The following is a 26,085-nucleotide window of genomic DNA, read 5'->3' on the forward strand; positions in this document are numbered from 1 at the left end:
CCAACACAAAAAAATGAAATGAAGAAAAAAGGAGGAGTAACAGTGGAAGCTACTTGTCATATACACTGGCATGAATAGACCAAAACACAGGTCTCATTCTCTCAGGTGGAGGCCCTCTCTCAGACAGACATCCGCTTTAGTCCTTTGTTATCAGTTTTGTGCAGTTTTCCATGTGCCCATCTTAACACCAATGGTGAGAGTGTGGACACTTGGCTGTAATTGATTTATCTAATTACTTTATTTAGTTACTTGCTAATGGTGGTGGGTTGCACATGGGACTACCAAGTGCATCAAGTGCTCTCTGTCCTAAAACAAATCAATGGCTTCCACTGCTATGATGTTAATTTTGCAGGAAGAAAGAAATTGTCCTCCCCCTGAGTTGGTGGCCCCACTTCCAGGCCAAGAGGATCACAAGTGGGAATGAATTAAGTTTCATTTCACAGAGGAGTCAACGTGACATTTGAATCTTTCCTCAACTGAGCCTTGCAAAGAGACGATGGTTAAATGTTAAAGTAACTGAATTATGTGTTTTATTTGTTTCAGGTTGGAGGAGACAATGTGAGGTTACTAAAAAAGTGAAACTGAAGGTGGAGAAACTTGAGTATGAGAAGAAGATAATTCAGTTCATATTTAGTGACATGATAAACAATTAAATATATTGTTCCCAGGAGCAAGAGAAAGTAAAAGGAAAAAAGTAGAAGTGGTGGAGAGCAAAAATTGTGAATCTTTTAATGAACAGAATGACTGCAAACAGAGGAAGTGAAAACAGCAAATAATGAAACAAGGTGAACAAAGGCCCAATGGATTAAAAAAAAAAAAAAAAAAAAAACAGGTAAACAATTAAACAGAAAGAGGACTCAGAACCTGCAGTTGATTTAATCTAAATTGCTCTAAGGGTAAAATGATTAAAATCTGCCCTAATCTGCCCAAACAAAATAACATCTGGAGTAGGCCCCTAACCTTGGTGTAATTAAACAAAGTAATCTAGAAGTGTGCGTGTGTGCAATAACCCTGTCTCCAGTAGCAGTGACACAAAACAGGACAATTAGTGAACAGAGCTCGAACCCAGGGGTACAGAACAAGTGTCTCCCAGAGGATATAAGTGAGCATGCTTCAGAGAAACAGAAACAGAAGTACCATACTAGAACCATTACAGGCTGTGAATACAAAGTAAAAGGTTATCACAAGTAGTATCCCAGACTGGAAGAGCTGCTGATCATTTCAGTGCCGGTGGGATTGGAGCTCAGGTCCAATCATCCACAGAGGCAGACCAGCAAGAGGAGTAGCATGGAGGTGGGGCATAGAGTGAGTCTGAGCCAATCCCAGGCAAGGTACATCACAACAACAAAAAAGAACTTAAAAATAGTTAGCTACATAGAAAGAGAGAAGAAACACCCTGAGCCATAACATGTCTGCAACATCAGGGGGTTGTTGACAGGAGGGGCCCTCTCCTTCAATATGGTGGCTATATTCTGGAGCAGGCTGTCATATATCCAAACTGTCACTCCTAAACTGATCCTGGTCTGTTAATGACTATGCTGGATCTATGTTGTGATCCTGCATCAGAGTCAGAATAAGGGGTCTGGCAGAGGTAGCCCCTGTACTTCTACAGCCTTGAAGATAAAAGGAATATTGCCACGATCAGTATCACAAAATGCAGCTTAAAGAACACAACAAAAGATAATGACCCAGGCCTCTTTTTACCTTAATGCAGTGATGGTCACAAGTCATCTGAAAAAGCATATACTTCAGCAAGATAACAGTATTAAAGTCAATGTATCATCAATGTGCACCTGGACTCCATGGTGGAAAGAAAGACAGTCCAACCTGTGCTGTATGAATATTTCTATATGTGCCAAAAGAGAATAACCTTAATTAACCAGGCTCCTGCATTTTCTGCAAACCGTTAGTGACCATAAAAGCAATGAGCCACTATGACTAGACTAGCCAACTGAAGCTCATTAACCCCAAATCCTGCTGTGTAGTACAGGCCTCAGGTGAACCACAGGTGCGTGGGGCCTCTGAGTCACTGAATGATGGAATTGTTCTAAATTTTGTAATATTTTTAAGTTTATAGAAACACAACTCAACACTCAGGCCACAGTTAATTATTCTGGAGTAGGAATGGCAGAGATGAAGGGGGCAATAAGTGTCTGCAGACTGGACAGATAAATTGTGACTTCTGACTTTGTAATAGGAAACAGCTTGATTGTCCCTGTGTTTATTCTGTAGGGTTTCTGCATCTGATCATCAGCTGCCTGTTCATGCGTCATGACACCTGCTTGCACAGCTGGTTCTCAGCTGGTGTCACAATTTCTTTCAGTAATCTTGTCAGACTGTCAAAGTTGTCTTTATACCTGAGCCAGTCTAGCAAGATTGTATCTGAAAATCTAATTCCACCATCAAGTTGAGCTCATTTTGCCTTCATGACTATAAACCTGACTGACCGTTACACTGACAGGTGTGCCTGTGTGTCTGCCTGTGTGTCCGCCTTATCCTGTCACATTTACTGCTGGAGCAAAACAACAAAAAGCCAATCTTCCTGTGTAACTGCAGTAAAGCTGGAACTTACAGTCCATCTGCTTTATTTTACTTTATTTACTGAGGCATGGCAGTTCAAGAAGGACCTGATGAAAATACTTCAGATTGTTAGATGCATCAGCACACACACAATGGCTGTGTCCCTAAAGGCTGTGTTTTCTCATTGTCAATCCATTTATGTTTGACATCCATTTCATCTTGATGTTTATTTTCCCTCTCTCATGTACTCACACTAGGTCATTCAGTACACTTTCTTTCCCAGCCTTTGCAGAATTGAAAGTGAGACAGCATTGCAGAGGCAGGTCATGATAAAATAGTGAGGACAATTCTATTCAAATACAACATTCAAATCACAAATTCAAGTTCAATCAAAACCCAGCAAACGTGCTGACAGCTCCCCCAGCATGAAAATACCTCTTTATCTCTCCCTTTCACTTCTTTGAAGAGAAGTATTTATGTGTTATCACCGGAGGGTCAGGGATCTCTGCTTTCATAGCTGGATTGCTGGACTATAACACAGCCTTTGGCCTTTCACGCAGACTCACACAAATCACCAGACAGTAATTATTCCCAGTAGCAGCCAGTTAAATCATCCTCTGTTAGACACACAGCTCACCTCAGCCCATCCATCCATTATCTATTCCGCTTATCTGTTAAGGGTTGCGGGGGGCTGGAGTCTATCCCAGCTGTCATTGGGCAAGAGGCAGGGTACACCCTGGACACCCTCACCAGTCCATCACAAGGCCAACACATACAGACAACCATTCACACTCACATTCACACCTACAGAGTTCAATCAGTTAACCTAAGCTGCATGTCTGTGGACTGTGGGAGGAAGCCGGAGTACCCAGAGAGAACCCACACAGGCACAGGGAGCAAACTCCACACAGAAAAGCTCCGGGCTCAAAGCTGTGAGGCGACAGTGCTAACCCTCTTTGAAAGCCAGGTAAGTAAAGTTTTTTTTTTTTTTCTTTACAGAGAGGTTGTAAAATGAAATATATCATGAATCCCTGTCCCACTATCTCCATCTGGGACCAGCTGTAGCATCTTTTTACCTACAGCTCTCCTCAGTGTGCTCTGTCCAGGCCTGGAATGAATCACCTTCTGAACAGCTTTATTTCACACTAACAGTTCACAGCTTCACTCTCATCATCATGGTCTCTTCCTGCACCCAGCATGATAAACATACCATTTACTGTTCAAACATGGCAGATATTCTGAAACAAATCCTTCAGTTTTTCAAATTATCCACCACAGTCACTTTCTGAAGAGATTTGAAGTGAGAACCAGGACATGATGTTTTTATTTATCCACAAACACTTTTTAACAGAAGATTTGACAGAGTTTGTCCAGTTGTCTTGCAGATAGTTGTCACCAAGGTATGTAACCCCCTCCCATATACAACTGTATACAATGCATACAATTTACTACATATTTTCCATTTTTGATCCAATGAATGTTTAAAAAGTTGTACATGTTAATACCTTAATTTATCACACTTAAAAATCATTTAGCAGTCTATTAAGCAACAGACTTAGTGCCTGTGGTTAAAGAATTAGTGCACAGGTTGAAAAAGCTTGGGGACCATGCCTGATTTTAATCCCCAGGGTATGTGTGTTTGTTAACATTTGTGTCAGTGCTGCTTGTGTTGAGTGTTGGTGCTGTTTGTTGCACTAATGGTTTATTAAGTGGCTGAGTGCTGCCCTGCCTGTCAGATAATCAGCTCCCATTAACGTGGGATTCATCACGTTATCTCTGGCAATTAGCCCCAGCAATAACAACATCCCCTGGGACAGGCCCGTTTTATCAGCTGGGTCAGCTGTAGCCTGTGGTGTGTGTGTGTGTGTGTGTAGCTGTGTGTGTTGTTGTAGATTTGGTGCCTATTAATGACCCACCAGATGTAATGGGAGGAACTTTCAGTGTTCTCTCACTGTAGAATAGTAATTGTCTGAGCACACCATTAGCTGGCTCACAGACGCCTGTGGCTTGTCTGTTTATCTACCTGACATGACACATATATCCTTCATTTTGTTATTAAAGTTTCTATTTAACTCCATCTTCCATGTAGAATATTTACTGCTGAAATGTTTTTGTTCTGTTGCCAAGCAGAAACCAACATGTACCACACATGTTCCAGCCGACACCGTCTCCAATTATGATATAACAAATCTGCATCATATTGTCAACATATTTTATTGTATCAGGAAAGTAAACCACAGTCGTTTGTAAATTGAAGTCGAACTTGAAGTGCTTTACTCACATTCACCCTCTCACACAGAGACGGTCACACAGTTATTGTACTAGACATAGAGTGCTCTTACACACACACAAATCTGGGTTGATTTGGAACACTTTGGCACATGGTCTGGAGGAGCTGGGAATCAAACCACTGACCTTCAGATTAGTGCTTGACCATCTCTACTTCCTGCAGTGATCAAACACTTTGCCCATAGAACTGTCATTACTGTCACTGCACAGTGCAACTTATAAAACATGGAAATACAGGATTCAGACACATTAGTTCCTCTTACAGGTGCAGTATTGTAAAGACATGCAGTCTAACCTCTGGATCCTTTTGATATATGACGTGGTGGTCATGGTGGTCTCTATATTTTCATCTGGATAGTTACTGAATGCAAATGCAAATGATTCAAAGCTTGCAGCCATCACCATAACAGCTGAAAATTCCTTTCACTGATGAAGATGAGATGCATTAGAAAGCCCTGACAGCTTAGTGGCTAACCTCTGACCCTGAATTATTTTGTGATATATGAGCTTGGTAATGTCTGTGTTTCCCTACAAACTGCAGCTGCTGGTGGTATTCAATAAATTACCCCAAAAGGTGTTGTCATTATTCATTATTCAGTGCAGTTATAATATAGAATCAGCCACTACAGTACTATTGGATGGAGGAGTAATAGTAAAAAAGACTAAGCCACAAATGACTGAGACGTGTCCAACCTGAACATAATATGGCCTTATTTCACCTCAGAAGAAAAAAAAAAACTGAATAAAAAATTACAAACTTGGCATATTTTTATTCAAATCACTCTGTGAATTACTCTGTGCTCTTCATATCTCTGTGTTAATGAGATTCAGACCACAGGAGAAACACTGTACAGATTTTAAAGTGCCTGATAGACAAATCTGCTTTCATGGTCTGTTTGAATAAGACTGATCTGATCTGTGCCCGAGAGAGAAAATGTTTTTGGTTGTTGAAATCCCTGTTCTTGATATATATTGAGGATGTTTTGAAGTAATGCAATTACATACACAGCAACAGTTATCAGTTTGACACATTGAAATGAAATCAGATGCAGATCATGATGGCATTTCATGTCCTCACCATGAGATGGAAGTTTTTGGTTGATGACTTAAACTGTTTGGTCGGCCAACTTTACATGTTGCAACAGAGGACTTGTGTTTTGGAGTGGTCCTTGTTACATATTTGCAGCTGAGATTTCAGGATCATCATTTTTTCCTGTTTACCAGTGACATGCAGTCCATGGTAGATGGCAGTCTGGTTGACAGCAATACAGGGGCTCCAGACTCAGTTACCTGCTTCACAGACACAACAGCAGCCTGCTTCTATAATGCCTTGTACTTAGTGAACCATCCATACAAAGATTAACTTTAGTGGGAGTTGCCTTAGAACCACTTTTTAGCTTGTGGTTTCATCATACACCAATCAGCTCCAACATTAGACCACTGACAGGTGAACTGAATAACACTGATAAAATCCAATGTTCTGCAGGGAAACCTTCATTCATGTGGATGTTACTTTGACACGTACCACACACCTAGACATTGTTGTAGACCAAGCACCCCACCACCACCACATGGCAACAGCATTCCCCAATGTCAGGGGCCTCCCCCGGAAGGATAGTGCTCACACCACACCACACTACAAAAACTGCTCACACCCAGGATACACTGCCTGAGTTGCATTGTGTGTGAGTGGAGGTTGCAGAACATCTTGGTTTTGGTGCCCATGATAACAGGTTAGAGCAGCCACACAACCAGCATGAGACACATGAAAATAGACAGGGAAAATATCAGCTGATAGTCATAGTGACACCATACCAGCAACATTACATAAAACTGACACCATTCACTGTCACTGAAGGGGGGGTGCAGTGGTTTTCTGATGCGCTCTCACTCTCTCTCTGACTATGTCAACCAATTCAATTTACCCAGTCTATTATTGGTGACCATAGTCAAATTTTCAGTGTGCAACAATGTGGCTTTTAAGGTACACTACTTTAATCAATCCAGTTGTCTACACAGACTGCAAACAACCAGCACTTTACTCATGCCTTATGTATAGACATACCCATGACAGTGTATGTCTATACTTCAAGGTCTTAGTTTTCCATGTGTATCTACAGTGATTGTGTGTTGGGCTCTGAGCGTTACCAAAATGCAGGTGACCCACGACAGTACTGTCCAGGGGGAAAAAAGGGGGAGAATTTTGTACTAAAATAATAGTAACTTTGGAAAATACTCATTTGATTGGACATATGACTGTGACATGTTAAGAGGGGATCTCGAATGGTTAGAGCAACCAATAGTTCAAATTCACAAATGGGCATATGAGTGTTCAGAATAAAGGCCTATCTCTGCCAAAAGTCTGATTTTAGATAAAGGCCTCACTCTGTAGTTAATAAAGACTTTATGGTATTATTTATTGTGGGCACATTCCCTTTGGTTTTACCTCTAAATAAGTTAATTTAGATAGTCATTTTGATCTGGGGCTTTGTTTATGTCCTGTGTGATTACCTGCCTGATCACATTACGTTTCATACTGGGACATATTCAAGCAGTGTTTCTGCCTCCCAGAGAGGTACTGAGAAAAAAAAGAAACAGAATATACTTTTATATTGTGTGACAATGTACCATGACAAACCAGTTTATGCTGCTTAATTTGACTTAAATGCATTACAGGGTGATAACTGGATTTGAGAAGTTTCACTTGTGTACAGTCAGGGCATTATAAGTGCTGCACCCAGTCAGTATCTGCAGACATCAACAATGTGACAACAGGTAACTAAACTCATGATCAGGTTGAGTCATCTGTTGTTCCAGTGTGAACAGGACTCTAATGAGAACCTTAGCTCTACAGTAAATGAAGAATGGCCCCCTATCACCTTAGACCAGCTGGCACGTTCACTGGCAATTACAACATTCACTGCCAATTCATGGCAGTCTCATTCAATTACCTCAGGCACAAACTGGAAATAATCAATGTTTCCCCAATTAATGGGGGAAGTTATGAACATGTGAGGCGGAGGCTGATTTTACTGCTCTGTAATGGTTCCCAGATGGAGCAGAGTGGGAGAGAGCGCCCACCAACCCACCCACACACAGACACACACACACACTAGCTGAAAATGAGCCATGTCATGTGCTACTGGAACAAACAAATGAAAACAAACTAACAGACTCATTATGAGCATTCTGTCTGATATAATCATGGCTCCCAAAGGTTCACAAGGATTTCTGCAACATACATAACACACAACTTACTTCCAACTGACTACACTCATTTCAGCTTACTCTTTTTTTTTTATAGCATCTGTGAGTGTTTGAGTGGTGTTGTTGTTTCCACAGTCACAGTTCTAGCCTGATAATGAGACTGGATTGTCATTTCATTGCATTAATTCAGTCCATCATTGTTGACAGATGACAGATAAATGTAGTGGACTAAAGAGTAAAATATTTCCCTCTATAATAATGTATTGGCGTAAGTAAGTAAATGCAAGTACCTCAAAATTGTACTTGAGTACAGAGCTAGAGTAGAGGTTAAATTCCACCACTGGTTTACTGTTTCCCCCTACATCAGTCTATAAGTAGTAACCAGATCCTGATTCTTCTCATATATTCAAGTCAGTTGTATTTATATAGCCCAAATCATAAGAGAAGTTATCTCAGTGACTTTTTATATAGAGCAGGTCTAGATTGTACTCAGAATTTTTACAGAGACCCAATAATTCCCACCATAAGCAGCACTGGGTGACAGTGGAGAAGTAAGTATTTTCGCCTCTGCAGCTGTAGAGAACGTAAGGATGCAGTCACAGGTCAGGAGGCCTAGAGACTAAACAGAGTCACTTTGGCCCAGGCTCTGTCTGCTGTAACTGTCAATTGGTGAATCATGCTGACTGGATGACTGGTGATACTCATTTATGGCTGTGTGAGAGTATCAAACATCATTGGCTGCATGTGCACAGAATCTTCACAAGTGATGAGAATTTGAGATGTTTATCATGGGGAGTGATGCTGGATCAGTTGTTGGGGAAAATGTTATCGATAAAGGTGCTGAGTACATATAAAAGTAGCCAGGAAATTATGAAGGAAACCAAAAACCTTTGAGAATGTGCATCCTGAAGCCATGACTGCCACCATCTAAAGACTGTTATAAAACCTTGTGACAACTCTTTGTTATTCAGTTGATCTCGAGGCAACTCAGATTGCTTGCACTATCTGCTTAATATATTCAACTTCAAGAAAACCCAGTTCAGCAGCAGAAGTAAGAAGAAAAACATCCACCACAGGAGCTTCCTACAGTTTGGTGTAGTACCCACTGGTGCACGCTGTGAACAGCAGAGGCACACCAATAAACTGCTACTCTCCCGCAATGCACTGAGGTTGTTTCTAGTGGTATCTTGGTGAATTGCTGTGTGCCCCAGTGGGGAAAGAGGCGTGGCAGAAGGTGTGGCGATGTGAATATGGCACACTGCAAAGAATGAGCGTGTTTTGCATGCTCCATGCTCAGAGCAGATTGACTGCTTAGTGGACTTTTGTTCCATAATATTTTGACCACTTTGACCACTGATGTGATCATGCAGATAAAAAGTGATTCTTACCAGCTCTGTAATAACTAGGAGGTAGCTTATGCTGATTGTCAGGGCGTAGCAATATGGACACAGGCGCAAACAGGTGGCAGAGTTACCAAAATCAAGGTCCTTTAATCAAACGAGGTCGGTACACAGGAGGGCAAAAAGAGAAAGCAACGGTACAAAAAGGACTAGAGCTGAGGCAAGGTCAAAAAACACAGGCGAGGGTCAAAACCTATGGCTGCTAGAGAACGGGTTTCTTCACAAAGGCTGGTAGGTCTGGTAGAGGCACAAGACGAACTGGCAGGGAATGCAGGAGACACAGACACTAAATACACAGGGGCAGGGCAGACAATGAGACACAGGTGAACCACATTAGGGCAGGGTAGGTAATCACCAGGAGGAGGGAGCACAGAAGGAAGGGGAAGACAAGACACCTGAAACAAGAGGGAGGTCAGTGATTACAAAATAAAACAGGAAATAGAACAAACATAACAGAACTACAAAAGAAAAGCCCTGGCTCAGAACTGACACCCTGACACTGATGGCTCTTCCTTACAGCCATCTAAAGGCAGCATGTTTCTGTTCCATCTGCAGGCTCTAACAAGAGTGATGTTGTGCGCTGTCAAGCCACAGTCATGCACTGCAGATCCTTTTGTTAAATTTTGTGCAAAAGCACAAACAAAATAACAGGAACCAGTCAGAACCATCAGATTTGTGATTTGAGTTTCAAAGGTGTGTCGGACAGTGACACATTAAAACTGTTCACACAGTATCATGAAGAATCTTAAGTCAATGAAAACTTGTCTTTCTGCTAACAGCTCTCTCGGGACCGTCCGTTCCTTTGTCCTCTCTCCATGTTTTGGATGGAGAAAACACAGAGTAACTGCGGCAACAGCTACACGCTTCATTTCCTTTTTTTAATGAGTCTGGCCAAAGAAACAACTACAGCTTTGCATTTTTAAATACAGTACAGGTACATGACATGACAAAGACATTTTATATTGGTGTTTCCAAAAACAATACATTGTTTATGTCAGAATATGAAGATGAATCAGGAAACTATTTATTGGGCAGCTTGTTAGTAATCATTTTCTTTCAGTAAAACAGAAACATTGTTAATAAACATAATTTCAGAAATGTTTAATAAACAAAAAACTAGACTTCTACTCTCACTGTTCATATAGCTCTGTGGTGGCAGATGGTTATAGATCAATTGGGCATGATGATCCTAAGATCTTCAACATGTTCAAAGTGAATTCAAAAATGAGTTTAACTTAAAAGACCCAGAATCTGCTCCAGGCTGTATGTGTGAGCTTATTACAAACTCTGTATATTCCAGACAACAAAGAGTTTTCTCTCCACAGAATTCAAACTGTCAGTTCTATGCATTTTCTGTGCATACTATTGTGTATCTGTAAATATGGTCAGTATTTTCTTGCCTCTGTGATCAGACCAGAGTGGATTACCAACAGTGGTATTACACTACTCTTTAAGATCATTACATTATTTAGCTAAGCTAAAATGTTCCACTGTCAGCAGGGTGTGCTACAGCACTCTCCTTCATTCCACCTATACTGTCATCCAAAAATATGAGATGAGTAGCAGTAAAAGGTTAGAATATTCCACTGGACTGCTTTTCTTCCTACACAGCTATATGTCTTGCCACCATCTGTCTGTCCGACGATCACACACAGCTCACAGGATGTGTTTTTCAATCCTTCGTATAAAAATGAATCAGTGGTCATCTTCCTCTACAGCACATAGAACATACAGTAAAATCAGTGCAAGGTAGCACAAAATGTTGCCAGATCTTCTCAGTGTTGTGAGTCTTGTTGTCTTGTGTGCTCTCAGTCATTCTATCCCTGTCTCCTGCTGGGAGAGATATCCCAACCCAGAATATATAAATAAGTGTGTGGCCAGCAGAGCTACCTGCTGCCTGCTGCCCAGTGCTGATAGAGTGTTGGGGAGTTTAATAGGCAGTAGCTGCTTCCCAGTGCTGAAGTGGTAACAGCCTGTGGGCCTCAGTCCAGTCACTGCTGGCTCACAGCCTGCACAGTCCACTGGGACTTCCTGTTGAGCCCTGCAGCTGCAGCCAGAGTGCTCAGGTTGGAAATGGTGAGCTTTCATATCTATCAACTATGTCTTTCTAACTAACACACACACACATACACACACACACACACACAGGCTGACAGCATCCAGCAGAGTCAGGATGTTCAGCACCTCCCTGATTCAGAATGAGACCTCTGATGGAACAGCTCAGGTCCCTCTGCGGCAGGGTCACTGTTTTACTGTGGGCTGTAATTCAGTGTGGGTTGTCAGTGTGCATTTCTACATTTATAAACCAGACTGCACCTCATGTCAGTTGGTTGTTTCACCACAGTTCAGACTGAAATATCAACTGCTGGATGGATCGATGTTGATAACACTTGATTTTATGGGTTTGTAAATTACTAATCATCAAGTTAGATGACTTGTGATTCGGCACTATATAAATAATATTGAATCGAATTGAATTGAATTGAAGATTCCTTTGTAATGCTAATTAGAGGTAAGGTAGAGACAGTGTTTAATTGGTGCATTTCCAATTAATTAATCCAACCTGTTTCTAGGAAAGCATATATGAAAATGACATTTTTCAATAATAACTGAGTAATGAGTTAATATTTACTTGAGTTTAAAATGAACATTTCTTTCAAGGAAATTTCTCTGAAATAAAGAACTGCTCATAAACACAACTAACTACACAGACAACCAAACAAGATGTAGTCTCAGAAATGTCTTTTTATCCATTGAATTAGTTCCAAATTACATAGTTGTTTACAGAAAACATGAGAGAATAACAGTCCATACACTTTACTAATTGGGACAAATGCTTGCACTGTTATTAAAGACAGTGTATCCTGATGACTTTTCTCTAGTGCCACCAGCTGGTCATTTGTCCAGATACTGAAGAACAAGGAACATGAAATGATTGCTCAGCTTTTATTTGCTACAAGATAGAAGTCTGGAAACACGTCTGGGATGCCTGAGCAGCAAGTTGCGCTGCTTCTTTAGATACTCAAATGTCAATAATAGCTATTAAAACTGGACACTGTATATATATGCATATAGACTGATCATCGCTGAATGGTGTATATGAATCTATGAATCTGGCCTATTTCTTACCTTAAATCTATTCAGAACCTGATTTTGCTTTTCCTGGTGATGAGGGACTAACCACTGATGTGGAAACAGAAGAGGGTAAAGTGGTCCAGTAAGTAAAATCTTTGCCTGCTGTGGATGCATGTCTGCAGAGGAAGAGACCATTACTCTACTCTGTCCCTGTACCCTCGGGATCACAGATATACACAAAAATGCTGCTTGTAAATTGTTGGAAAAAGTGCAGGTTTTATATTTACACATTTGCTAATGAGCAGGCTAGTGGCTTGCAAGCATTAACACGCCTGCTGCAATGGGCGAGAAGCAGCGGAGGTGATGTTGATGCTGTAGGATTTGTTTGTGTTCTCCAGAAGACTGCTAAAGAAGAGGAGAGAGAAATGAGACAAAGACAGCGAGTAGGTGCTGCAGAGAATGAATTGCAGCAGTTTCCAGTTGTTAGAGAGAGAACCGGAGATGGTGGAGAAGAGAGAGTTCAGAAACAGCCCACAGTCAGAGGAGCTGCCTCACCAAACACTGCCATTAAACTGTGCAGAGAAAAGGAGCGTCAGCAGAAGACAGGGAGAGAGGTACAGGACCTCAGATGGTAATTAGAGGGGAAACAAGCCAGGAGCGATTCTATAGGAGGAGCAGAATTACCTCACTCACAACATAAGTGGAGGCTACTAAAGAACAATAGCAGGCGGTGGAGAAAGTGCTGACACGCTAGAGGAACAGCTCATAATTATGTTGACGGAGGGACCATTTTACAGGATACATACCTACATATAAGCTGCATCCTGTTTCAGAGCTCTCTGCAGTCTGCATTTTAAAACACCATCTCTCAGTCTGATAATGACCATATTGCGATTTTGCTTATTTTTCAGTTTGACATGTTTATGTTCAAAGTTTTGTGTTTTTCCTAACCCATCAGTAGAGATGGGCGTAGCCATCCTGTCCGATGTCATTTTCAGATTTAGAGTTATTTCTGTAAGTTAGCCTGAGAACCTGCATCCATCTCACCCAGGCTTGGTGCAGTTTTTCTGTGCATTGTTCTGTCACAGGAGAGCGACACCCCCATTATTAATTCCAGCCATGAAGCTCAGATTTGCTCAGTTGTTTTTCCTGCTGGGGAAGCATCCATCAGTGAGGACGCCACAGACCAGATGCATTAAACTATAAATTCATAACTAAAAGTCAAAGACACAAGCATAAAGACAAAAATATGGTGTTCATCTGCTTTATAAAACTGTGTATACATGGTTCTGTTTTAGAAATGTCAGTCAGTGCAGATTTTCTAAAAGTGAAGAGCACTTTTAATGTGTCCGACAGGTGTACTGACGAGGTTGTTGAAGAATTGAATTTTACAGTCCTGTTTGAGAAAGCACAATGGAGACACAACTTTACGATATCAACTCCTTTACATCTGCTGTGAGTAGTGGTGGTCCACTTTCTTCTGTGTACAAAAGAGGGGTTTACTTTAAAGAGAAGTTTGCTGTGATGGGACCAGTTGAGTATTCACTCAGTCAGGAAGAAGAAAAAGTTTTCAGTATGTCCCTATTCTTCAGTCACTGCTTCAGGTTTTGAGCCGGAAAGAGATCCAGGATTTGAACTTGCGTGACAGAGAACTGAAGTTGTGTATACTGGCTCCAGCAGTTTGTGGTATGCTGTACAATGATTGGCTCATTCAAATCCAATGGTTTTTGTGCAGGTGTATGACGTGGACATAGACACTGACGCTGCTCACTGTTACTCTGATAGTCAGCTCCCTCCACCTCCTCAACCTTCTGATTATGTCGTAGTTTGTGTTCTGGTGTCGGACAAGTGTCTGACTGAATTCAGAAAACTCTGTGTTGAATGTAAACTAAAAGAATAATAGAATTATTCCCTCGCAAATGATTGAAATTACATTTACAAATGTGCCATTCACTGAAATGTTCCTGCTGTGTAGAATGAGAAAATAAGAACATAACCAGTGAAACTGGCAAACAACCCAAACAAAATATGTTTGACTATAAGGTTATATCTTCTGTTTTATATATCATCTACATCTCATCATATCACCTGCAGTTGGCTCTACACTGTTATTCATGAGGTGCACACATTCTCACCACACATTCTTCTGTATAAATTCCAGTGGGAAATCATGTATGCATGGTTTTTGCATGTGTTTGCATGTGCATATGTTATTGTTTATTCATCTCAGAGAAAAAAATAACTGGGTGTAGCTGGTCCATCCAAAGACCAGTTATGGAGTAAGTACTGACTGTGGAATTGCTATCACAATTTAAAAATACTGCATTGCAAATCCAAGTCCTGCATTCAGGTATTTGCTGAGCTTCTATCAAAGACTGTATACTGTAGTCCTGCATGGTCACTATCCAAAACTCTTTACTGTCAATATGAAGAGAATATTTGTCTGTATTTATTTTGTTTATTTTTAAGTTGTGTTACTCATCCTGATATTGTGTCCAAAAATTTCATGCTACCTAGTGTGTTTGCACTTCCAACATTCTGCCTTTAAGAAGTCTTTATGAGCAAAGTATCTGAGTCCCAGGAGGCAGTAGTTCAGGTCATGATACCTGATAGTCCTGGATCAGAACTGAGATTTACTTGAATAAAGCAATAAAGATATTAACAGCAAAAGTGTTCTATGGTTCCTCTTAAAATGTGATATATGATGTGGCAACATGTAAACACTTACTTCCACTAAAGAAGTTTATTCTTCATGGTTAGTATGACTCAGCTGTATCATGTCATCTATGTCTCTGGCAGAGAAAATAATCCTGTTGATGTCATAGTGAATGAGGCTTACAGCAATGGAGGTTTCCTATAGAATGAACAGAGGTCATGTTATTCAAAGGTCACACACATTCATTGCAAGGTTTTCTTGACCTCCTTGCAGTAGGATTAATAATCCTCAAACCCCTTGAGAGTTTCTAATCAAGTACAATAACATAACTCCCTTAAGAGGCATCTTTCCATTAGTTGAACTGTTGCCATGCATTGTGATTGGCTAAGCTGTTTCAGCTTGGGGGGGTTGATGCTGATGATTACCTGTAACATTCATCAACCATGTGTCATGTCCAGCTGATCAGAGCAACTTATCAAACGGACAAATGTACATATACAGAACAAGCAACATAACAAAATCATTTCAGAAATCTGTTATTTATGACCTTGAAATTAGTAGCTGAAAAAACAACCTCACCAGAAGGCTGCTCTGAAGCTTTTCACTGTATCACATGAATGAATGAATTCACCCCTAAAGGCATTACACAATGCTGGATAAAAATACCATGGATGTTGCAGTCAATTCTTATCTGAATGTGATTTTAGATGTTCCTAATGGACTGATTCCGCTTTTGGAATAAATGAAATAAAATTCAATAAAAATACATTTTCACATCTCTAATAGAACTGTTTAATCTATAACAGTGTTTTAAGGAAAAGAACAAAAAACTAATTCAGGAGTCTCTCATTGGAAAAACAGTCTCAGAGTAGTGTAATAATTAATTTCAAGGATATAACATGAACACTTTTTCTTTTCAAAGTTGGAGAGGAGGCTGTGACATTTGCACATGATTTAATGAAGGTAATGAAGGTTAAATGAAGGTAAACACAGTGGGTAACAACGTGTAATGGCACTGTGTTCTGACATGTGGCCTGCTGCCTTCAGACGGCTGCAGGAATTTAAGGAACTGATGGAGGAACTTTTCATACAGAATAAACTTGGTGTGGACAGATTCAGAATCATATGCATCATAATCTGATTTAAACATATCTACTGGTTGAGGATATTTCAATTTTTTTTTCAGATTTCAGATTTTTTGTTTTATACATAATTGCATCAGTGCAGCATATTTGCTCTGGCTATTTAGCATTGAGCTCCTGTTGATAAAATCACTGAGCTTATTGATATTTGAGTTTTGAGAAATTTGTAACTGGGTCTCGAGCCCCATCCCTACTCTTGACCTTATTTGCAATGTTTTTTTCTCTCTCTCTTTTTTCTCTTTATATTGAATAATAAAGTGTTCTTGCCAAACATTATGATGTGATAGTGAAGTTGACCTTGACCTTTTGGATATAATACGTCATATTTGCATCATTTTATCCTAAGAAACATTTGTGTGAAATTTTGTCAATATTATTTTAATAAATATTCTTGAGATATGGGAACAGATCTTGACCTTTGACCACAAAATTCTAATCAGTCCAAGTGAATGTTTGTGTCAGATGTAATGGTATTTCCACAGTCCTGATGTATCACATCCACAAGAATGGGACAGATATGAAGTGAACTGATGGCCTCTGGCCATTGTTGTCGCAGGTGCTGAAAAACCTTTGAACGTTATAATATCTACACATTCTGCTGAATACAAGTGATAATGGGACAATGGCGATGATTTAAATGACCTACCTAGCACCTCTGCTCTATCCTCTCTTTGTCCCATACCCAGGCTGAACATGAGCTTAAGAATCACAGAGGTCCAATACGATTTTTTAAAATCAATATTTTAATTGGAGGGAACATTGGATGAACAAAGATTGTCCCTCTGTTTGTTGGTGATTCTCACATCAGACTCCAACAGACTACACTGGACCATTATTATATCTTTACTGGTTTAAAATCCACTGGAAGGCACACAGCTCTTTCCAGTGCAGGTTAAAATGACCTCAATTTAGCTTTTTTTGTCTGGAACTAAGCAGAAGGTGGTCTGAATGGCTGTTATACATTTTAAACATGAAATACTTTTTTTAAAATTATGATCCATAACAATCCTCTCTGAGTCTCTGATTCTCTCTTTTATTCTAGGAAGCGTGTGTATCCTGTATGTGTTTGGAGTTTTAAATATATTCTTCTCCCAAACTAATCCTCAGGGTTTTTTTAAGTTTTGTGTGCTTGTAGTATATCTGCATTTCCACAGTTAACACCCTCAGTCATTCAATAATTCATACACAGTTCCCCAGAAACCCAGCATAGTTTGAAACCTATCTACCTTCTATCTTAATTTATCACTGTGTCTCAGAGCCACCAGTGTTGTTGCTCAGGTGGAGAAAGAGTCACCAGCTTTACCCACAGCATTTGTATTGTGATAATACAGCAGCGGTGATGAAAGAAGTGGGACATAGATAGTTGTGTGATAGTACATTTAGCACTCCTCTTTCCTTCCATGATAGTGAAAAGTAACAGCAGCTCTTACAGGCCAGATGTTGACCTCTGACCTGACACACGACTCCCAACACCTGTTTGTTTGTCACTTTTATTCCTTCATTTTACTATAGCACACTAGCTGCAGGTCTTTAATGCAGAACACTCCACTACAGGAACTTATCGACCTGTAACCTGAAGCTTCCCATAAACTGAACCTGTGAGAGACTGATTTGAACCTGTGAGAGGTCTGGGCTCCAGAGAGACAAGAGCAGGTAGCAGAAAGCCAGCAAAACGATGGACATTCATTCAGTGGAGAGAGTCATGGTCAGACTGGGACAGAGATTCAGTCCTAGATTTATCTTATGGTCAGTTCAAGTATGGAGAGTGCTCCAGGACTTAAGAGGGTTCAGTCTGCATTATCTCTACCAGATCAGTCGGCAACAAAACCTGCCTGCTTATTAACACGACCAGGTGTTTCATCGCCTGTATCACAGCACTGAGATCAGGGCTTCTTGGACTGGAATTCTTGCAATTAGGACTACCCCTGGTCAAGGGGCCTCGAGCGAAATTTTGATATTGCCATGAATAAAATAAATAAAGTAAGTCACAAAACAGGTTGTCACTTATAATAAATGCTTTCTACAAAAGATGTTTTCCCTTCAAAAGTAACTTCAACCTGAAATAAAAAAAAACAAATGTAAAATAAATAAATATGTGTCATATGATAGGTTGTCAATTTACATATTATTTTAACAAAGATGTTTATATGGGAGTCTGGACTTCTGTTGTGTCATTAATTGCAACTCAAGTGCATATTATGGCCAAATCTTTACGTCCTCACTCAGACCACATATTATCCTTTGAGTGAAGCTCAAGCATCTTCTTGTTTTGCTTTCTTTTTCCTCTTGTTTGTGCCAGATTCAAAATGTCTTTTAGGTGACTCCTGCAGTAGAGTCCTGCTCTGATCAGTGACTGGTCAGATGTTGACTGTCAATCATTGCAGTGATCGTCATTGCAATATTGTAGATGACAGACCTTGTCTCCTCTCAAACTCACTCAACTGATTTGACTGTGCAGGTATCATAAGCGATGGCGTGAGGGTCTCGATGGTGACACCATGGTGCAAATAATTGCGCCGCATAAAATGAGGCTCCATCACATCACGAGGCCCTATGTTTAGGGAGGGGCGGCCATGCTGATAGCTGTAGCCATGTTGCTAATGCTAGCACTTTCAGCCAGAAACAAACAGATGATTCACTGTCTGTTTGATAGTCTAAACGAATAAGAAGTGCCCTGGCAGTGACCACTCTAAGATGTGACAGCGGTAACAGTAACACCACTTGGAAAAATGCTGGTGAGAAGTTTTCCACTGCCACTTTAATAATAGAGCCCCACCAGCAGCAGGAGGTGGACAGAATGGAACACAGAGAGAAGCAGCCCAGTGTCCACCCCCCGTCTGCCCTGAGGGATGAACAGGCAGCTGCACAGTCAAACTCTCTCTACTTCACACTGTCAAAGAAACATCCTGCTGCTCAGTTTGCTCCTGAATCAGAGGACAAGGGAGCGGCTGAAAATAAATAATAAATACTCCACTGTTCACCCAGGAAAGGGACATAACATGAACTGAACATTTGTTCTTTCTGCTGTCTGTGTGTGTCATCTAAGCTTGGTGTGTTTGCCTTATTATGTTTGCTTGTGTTCTTTTGTGGGGGTGGCATAATGGAGTTCTAGTGGGAGCTGGATTGCCTTTTTTTGATGTGCCTGACATTAATATATTAAATGTCAAAGTGACCTAGACAGAGATGTGAAGGCCAAAGTGCTGATCAATTTGTTTTCCATCCTGGTCAACTTGGCTTACTTTAACTGAAGGATTTATGAACAGTGCTTTGGTTAACTAAAGAGAGAAAGCCTTGCTAGTATTTAATCTATAAGATACAATGTTTTATATTTGAGGTGTCATGTGACCTCTGGGGAGAATTTATGATTTTTGGCCAAAGAGATAAAATTGACCTAAAATTAATTTCATTTTTTTCACTTTGAGCTAACATTTAAAATGTAATGATATCAATTAAAAATATAAAAATAAGATATAAAAATCAATTATAATCATAAATTAAAATTATAAATCATAATTAACCACTGTTAAAGTCTTCGTTTTATCATTTTTTTCTCTGCAGCCCAGAGGCTGAGAAGACATGAAGAGAAAGTGGAGTGCTACAACAGTCTGAACAAACTCCATTAGGTGTCAGAAAAGTGCTAATGGACATTGCCACTCAAAGTGAAACCCTGGTTGTGTTTGTCTAATTCTTTAATGGAAGGTGAATTCACTGTGTGCTTCATGTTGTGATGAGCTGACACTGAGTTCACCATTACACTACTATTTCTATAATTTGCCTGCACAAAATACCCTGAGGTCATTCTATAAAGTCAAGTTGCAGCTGAGAATGTATTCACAGTGAAGGAGAGAAACTGGAGAGAGATGGGAGGAAACTGTGGAGTTTCTTTTCTTTTTTTTTTGGAGGGAGGGGGGGTTGTTGGTTGAGTTTAAAAAGATGCTGTTATATAAGGGTCCGATGGAAAAACCTGGATGTTCTTTTACTTCAGGCACATTTCTACACCTCAAAGTTTGGCTCAAAATGCAGAGAGCTTAGAAACACCCTGGGGTTTGTTCTGCAGGTGACGCAACAGCTTCTGCCTGGCTCCCGCTTCCCCTGTTCTTCTGAAACACACACACACACACACACACACACAAACACACACAGGATTGAAGATAGAGGATAAGTTTGATGTACTTTTAAGTTGTCACTGACATTTTCTGAGAGCCCCTGGTCTCTGAGACAGTGTTATTAAGTGTTCTTAATAGAGAAGGAGTGTCAGTGTGGATCTATTGTAGCAGGAGGGTTTGGGCAGTTCTCCTCATCTTCAGCATCAACAAAAACTCTGCAGTTTAAATCCACCAGCACCAGCTCCACCTACAATACATATCTATGAAAGGCGAATATCTGCATTCACTGCTGTTTATTCTGCTCTTCTTATTTTATCATACTACATACTACTACATATCTTACTTTATCCACCAGCTTCATATACACATCCCCACGAGGGGGGAAGGTCCCCCCTGGCCACGCAGACCATATTAATCTGCTTCTCCTGCCAATTTACTCTCCGCTGATAAAAAGCATCAAACCATCAGTAAAGACTGTTAAAGTGTGGGGAGATGCAGGGCTGTTTTGAATGCACAGACTGGCATATGTTCAGACAGGATGCCACCCAGGGAAACCACATCAGTACTGAGGAACATACATCAGCAATGACATCATGAATCAGTACATATATATGACTATTTTTGCATCATTAAGATATGTGAATTATGCATAAATACTGTCCATGCACTTTTCATATTTCACCAAGCATGGTTATCATCCACAGTTTGAGTAGTCCACACACATAGATGTAACCATGCCATACATGTACCCCTGTGTGCAGTGGTTTGTACGATGCTTGCATCACACTGAGATATAAAAGATGCTGCAAGCATAGGCAGACATACAGTCTTATCTTCATTCTTATCACATGCATAAAACTTGGACTATGCATCATAAGAAAACATTTTCAAATAATTTCCATTCCTGCATCAATTCAATTTCAATTAAATTTTATTTATATAGCGCCATATCACAACAACAGTCATCTCAAGGCACTTTTCATACAGAGCAGGTCTAGACCGTACTTAGATCCTACTTAACACTTTGCATTCAAATGGTCAAGTGTATGTCTGTTTTTATACCTTTGTTTGTTGTGTTTGTGTTTATTTCTGCTGTTGCAACCACCTCTGAGGCATCATTGAAGTGTCTCAGTTTTTCTAATGTGTTTACACAAAGCTACACTAAGATTAAACTCAGTGAGCTGTTATCAGGAAGTGACAGGTCAAAAAAAGGTGATTTTTCAGGTGTGCTGCGGTGGGTCCCTCTCCTTCCACTCTCTCTCTGAGCTCAGAACCATTTAACCACCCGTGGCCGTCTTTAATTCACACTGCTATTCATCATTATTAAAGCCCACTGTTCTGCTCTTATTATTATTATTGTCCTCTGCTGCCGAGGGTGTTTAATATCGGAAAAGTCTCATTATTCTGTGGCTGCACGTTTAGCAATTACAGATACAATGCACTGGCTCCTGCTCTCACACACCACCCCCTCAACCAATTACCTTTTATTATAGTGCTAGTGTTGGGGCTATTTTTTAAATGAGAAACATACTCAGTAGACCGACATGGCCTCTAGCATGTGGTCCGTGTGTGTGTGTGTGTGTGTTTGCAGTGGGGGTCTATAGCCAGCGGCTCCCTCTATTCAGTTTGAAGAATAGCAAAGACGGTAAACTGTATTTTCCATTTGATTGATTTGGTGGGGGGGGTATCACAGCTGCAATACAAAAACCAGCATATACACATTATCATCATCATAATCATGACTTATTATCTTTTGTCATTTACCCTGATGACCCTGATTTCCACACAGTTCCAAATCTCTCATGTTTTCTCTCTTCATATAGCAGCTTTGCTGTCGTGTCATAAATGTCCACATCAGTAATGCGTGAGGCCCCGTGTTTAAAGGATATAAAAGCATCATTTCCCTCATGTACAGCAGCTTCATCTGTGCTGCAGATGTAATTTTAGATCGATAAAATTAAAAAAATAATAATAATAATTAATTAATTAAAAAACAAAAACTGAGTATTCAGAGCCTTAACTCACTACTTTTCTTCAACTGTCTGATCTTCAGGTCATTCTCAGATATTTACATCATGTCTATGCATTATAATGCAGATATGCTGTTATGTTGAACTGTTATATGGTACAGTGATTAAAAAGGAATCGGGTCAATGGTTTTCTCCTACTTATACAGTAAGCTTGGCTTTATAATTAACAGATAGACATGTGACTTGTCTAAGTGGTAAGAAATGCCAAACTGTGACTTTAACCATTACCACACAGATATCTAGAAGATCTAGAGGATCTGATCCAGTAGAACACCTTTGAGATGTGTTAGAACAGGAGATTGGCAGCATGCTTGCAGGCAGCTGACAAATCAGCAGAGATGATGTGATACATTCATGTCAACATGGAGCAGAATCTCAGAGGAACATTTTCAACGTCTGTAGAAATCCAGAGCAAAGGGAGGAACTACCCAGTCTTTGTGTGGTGTTCCTAATAAAGTGCCCTATGAGTTAAAGAGATTGAGGAGATTTGGTTATAACACTCAGTTATAATTAATCTGCATTAGTAATGAGCAGTTGCCTTTCTGTATCAGTAATCACCTGACAGGTACATTTATTGTTCTGCTAGTGCAACAACTGAAAAGGAAATGAGCACAAGTTTCTACTCTGCTGTGTCTGTTCCACAGTTCTTCTATCTGTTCTATCAGGTAAAGTGAATCATGTGTCTCCATACTATATCTTTATGCATCTTTGGACCAAACACTTGTTGAAGTGTCAGACAGTAATATGTATCTACACAGGCAGGTGCACAACACACGTACACTCTGTTACAGACACACAGCAACGCACAAACCTGAACATCTCTTGGTCATAAATGAGGACATATTACAGGATTTTAGAAGGTAGAATGTTGTGCTAATGCAATTGAACCCAAACAGACCAACAGCAGCAGCAGCAGCAGCACAGGTGAGGAGCAATAACAATCCACCAAGGTGCAAGCACACCTGGCTTTAAAAGGGAATGGCACACAGCCCTCTAACTGGTTTATTGTATGTTACACCCAGAACACACCCATTATTAATTAAGAGACTAAGGTCAATCTTTCTGAACCAGGCTGGCACTGTGACCTTTCTTTCTGCCATTAAAGGAGTAAAACTGGATCTGGATACACCCTACTCTGTGCGCTAAGACTGACTCCTACATCTCGTTTTTGAGGATTGATTCTAGCATCAATAGGATTGATACCAGTTTTCTCTTTTCTACTTTGATCACATTTCATAAAAGAGTAGAACTGTCTCAATAAACTATGTCCCATAGTCGTGAACACATATAAGTGCAGCGCTCTTTGCATCTGCACTGCTGTTGTCGTGTCATGGGCAAATTCAAATGTGAACACACATCATGGCTACTGGTGCCAATCTAACACATGAACACAGTGATGGCCACGTGAAAGAGAAGAATCATGTGGAGCTATTTTACAGCTGTAAAGGACAACATTACATACTGCAACGTAAGAAAGCAGTTTGTTACTGTGGTGACACAACCAGTTTGTTTTAACACTTAAAAAATCAGGAGAAATAGAGGAGGGAAATGCCTCAGTCACCCAACACAGACACTGGCAGGAGTCAGGAGTCTTTTCAGATATGCAAGGAATAACCAGGTATATTAGTGAAATTAATATTGTAGTCAAATGTGATCTTCATTCATGTTTGTAGCTTTTTTTTTTACAAAGTGCTGCATAAATTAAATGCTTTGCTTTCTACATAAATTCTTTGGTAGGGAATCAAACTCAGGCCTCACAGATGGCTGGTAGACACTCCACTCCTTTGGCAAATAATTTAGTGGTCATTTACATGTATTAAAACAACATTTTGTAACTATTTGACCCAAATCTCACTGGAATCACTGTGATGGTTCACTGACTTGGAAAAAGAGAATGGAATTAGAAATAGAGTTTGGTCTTTCTTCCTGCCCCAGAAGCTGGGGATCATGGGTAATATATAGTGGTTGGTGGTGTTTCAGTTCAGTGAGTGGGACAGACACAGTTGGCGCTCCAGTCAACAGATGGACTTTGTTTTCTGAACATGAAAAACCACTGAGCTGCTCAGACTCAGGGAAACAACAGGATTAATGACCACTGGTGGCTGCAGAGGGCACTGCTGCTCAGTGAAGTTACATTTTGTTGCTTTAAGGTTTATCCTGTTGATAATGCACATACTCCATCATCATAACACTGTCACACTCTCCCCTACATGAAAATGCAAAAGGCACTTTTAATAATATAAATGGTAACTGTGATATGTGATCACACATAGGCTACACACTAATCCTGAGATTGTAGCGTGTTCACACAGAGACACAAAATAAAGTTTACTCAAAACAATGCATCACACAAAACAAACAGGAGGTGCAAACAATTCAAACAGGTGAGGACAATTCAATGATAGTGAAAGTATCTCACTCTGGTATATCATCCATCCCCATTCAACACTCACCCCCTTTTCATCCCACTACTTGACTCTGCATTCATCCCTCCCTCCCAAACCCTCATTTAACCCCTGGTCTTATCTTCCATTCCATTAAACACATTTACTGAGGTTGTTTTCACACCTATAGTTTGTTTCCTCTGTTCTCAATCAGTTGATGTGTTTATACACTTGGATTGCTATGAAATTTAACACAGATCAATGGCAGAGTAATTATCCGGGTAACACCAATAAGAACTGTACCAACAGAATGCTGAACACACCAGGAGGAGATGTCTTGAAAATACTATACTGCCTCACACCTTACAAAGAGGATGTGCTGACCTGAAGCAGAATAAGGGAGCCAAGTCTTTCCTCTCCATCAGTTTGAATGGTAGCTTGTGGGTTAAGTACACTGATAGGAGTGTCTTTGTGTCTCTCCTCCTCCACTATTTGTGAAGAGCACCTGGTAGCTGGGTCGGATCAACGTCGGATTATGTTCCCACCACAAACAAACAGTTCATTTGGGACCAGACTAAGACCACTTCTTCTTAAGGGTCTCTGTGGAATTGCTTTGGTCTGAACACAAGTGCAAGTGCTGCGTACACACCTACCCAAACCAAGCACAGTAAGGAGGAAAATAAACCAGAGTATGATTTAACCAGAATAAAACGGTGTGACACCTTATTTAAATGCTGTGGGCTTTTTAGTGAATTGAATCATTAATACAATATTCTGACACCAAATTTTTAAAAATATTTTCATGCTCTATTTCAGTGACTGCTGACTGTTGTGTTTCTTTTGTTTCCATTCGCTTCTTTGCTTCTCTCTCCAACCCACGGCGGCATACATTCTCTGTCTTACTCTGTATGTGGAGCAGCTCATACATGATGCAGTTTGATCAGTGTGCTGCATGGAGGTCTGAGAGTCACTGCAGCTCCTCCTATCAGCAGGCCTGCTTCACTGCAGACACACACACACACACACATACACACTGCTGCTGCTGCTGCTCCAACACTATGCTGTTTGAAGAAGGAATGACACAGATAGTGGCTGACATTCTAACATCTCTACACACCTTCACATTCTATGGATTTTTAAATTATTTTTATTATTGTATATTGAATTGCATAGTAAACAAATGACAGCCTTGCACACTCTTGGCATTCTCTCCATCAGATTCACGAGGTAGTATAGGTATAGGTATAGTTTTTAGTTAACATTTGTGCCTCGTCAT

Source organism: Lates calcarifer, linkage group LG21 (genome assembly GCF_001640805.2).
Source record: "Lates calcarifer isolate ASB-BC8 linkage group LG21, TLL_Latcal_v3, whole genome shotgun sequence".
In the NCBI taxonomy this organism is placed as follows: domain Eukaryota; kingdom Metazoa; phylum Chordata; class Actinopteri; family Centropomidae; genus Lates; species Lates calcarifer.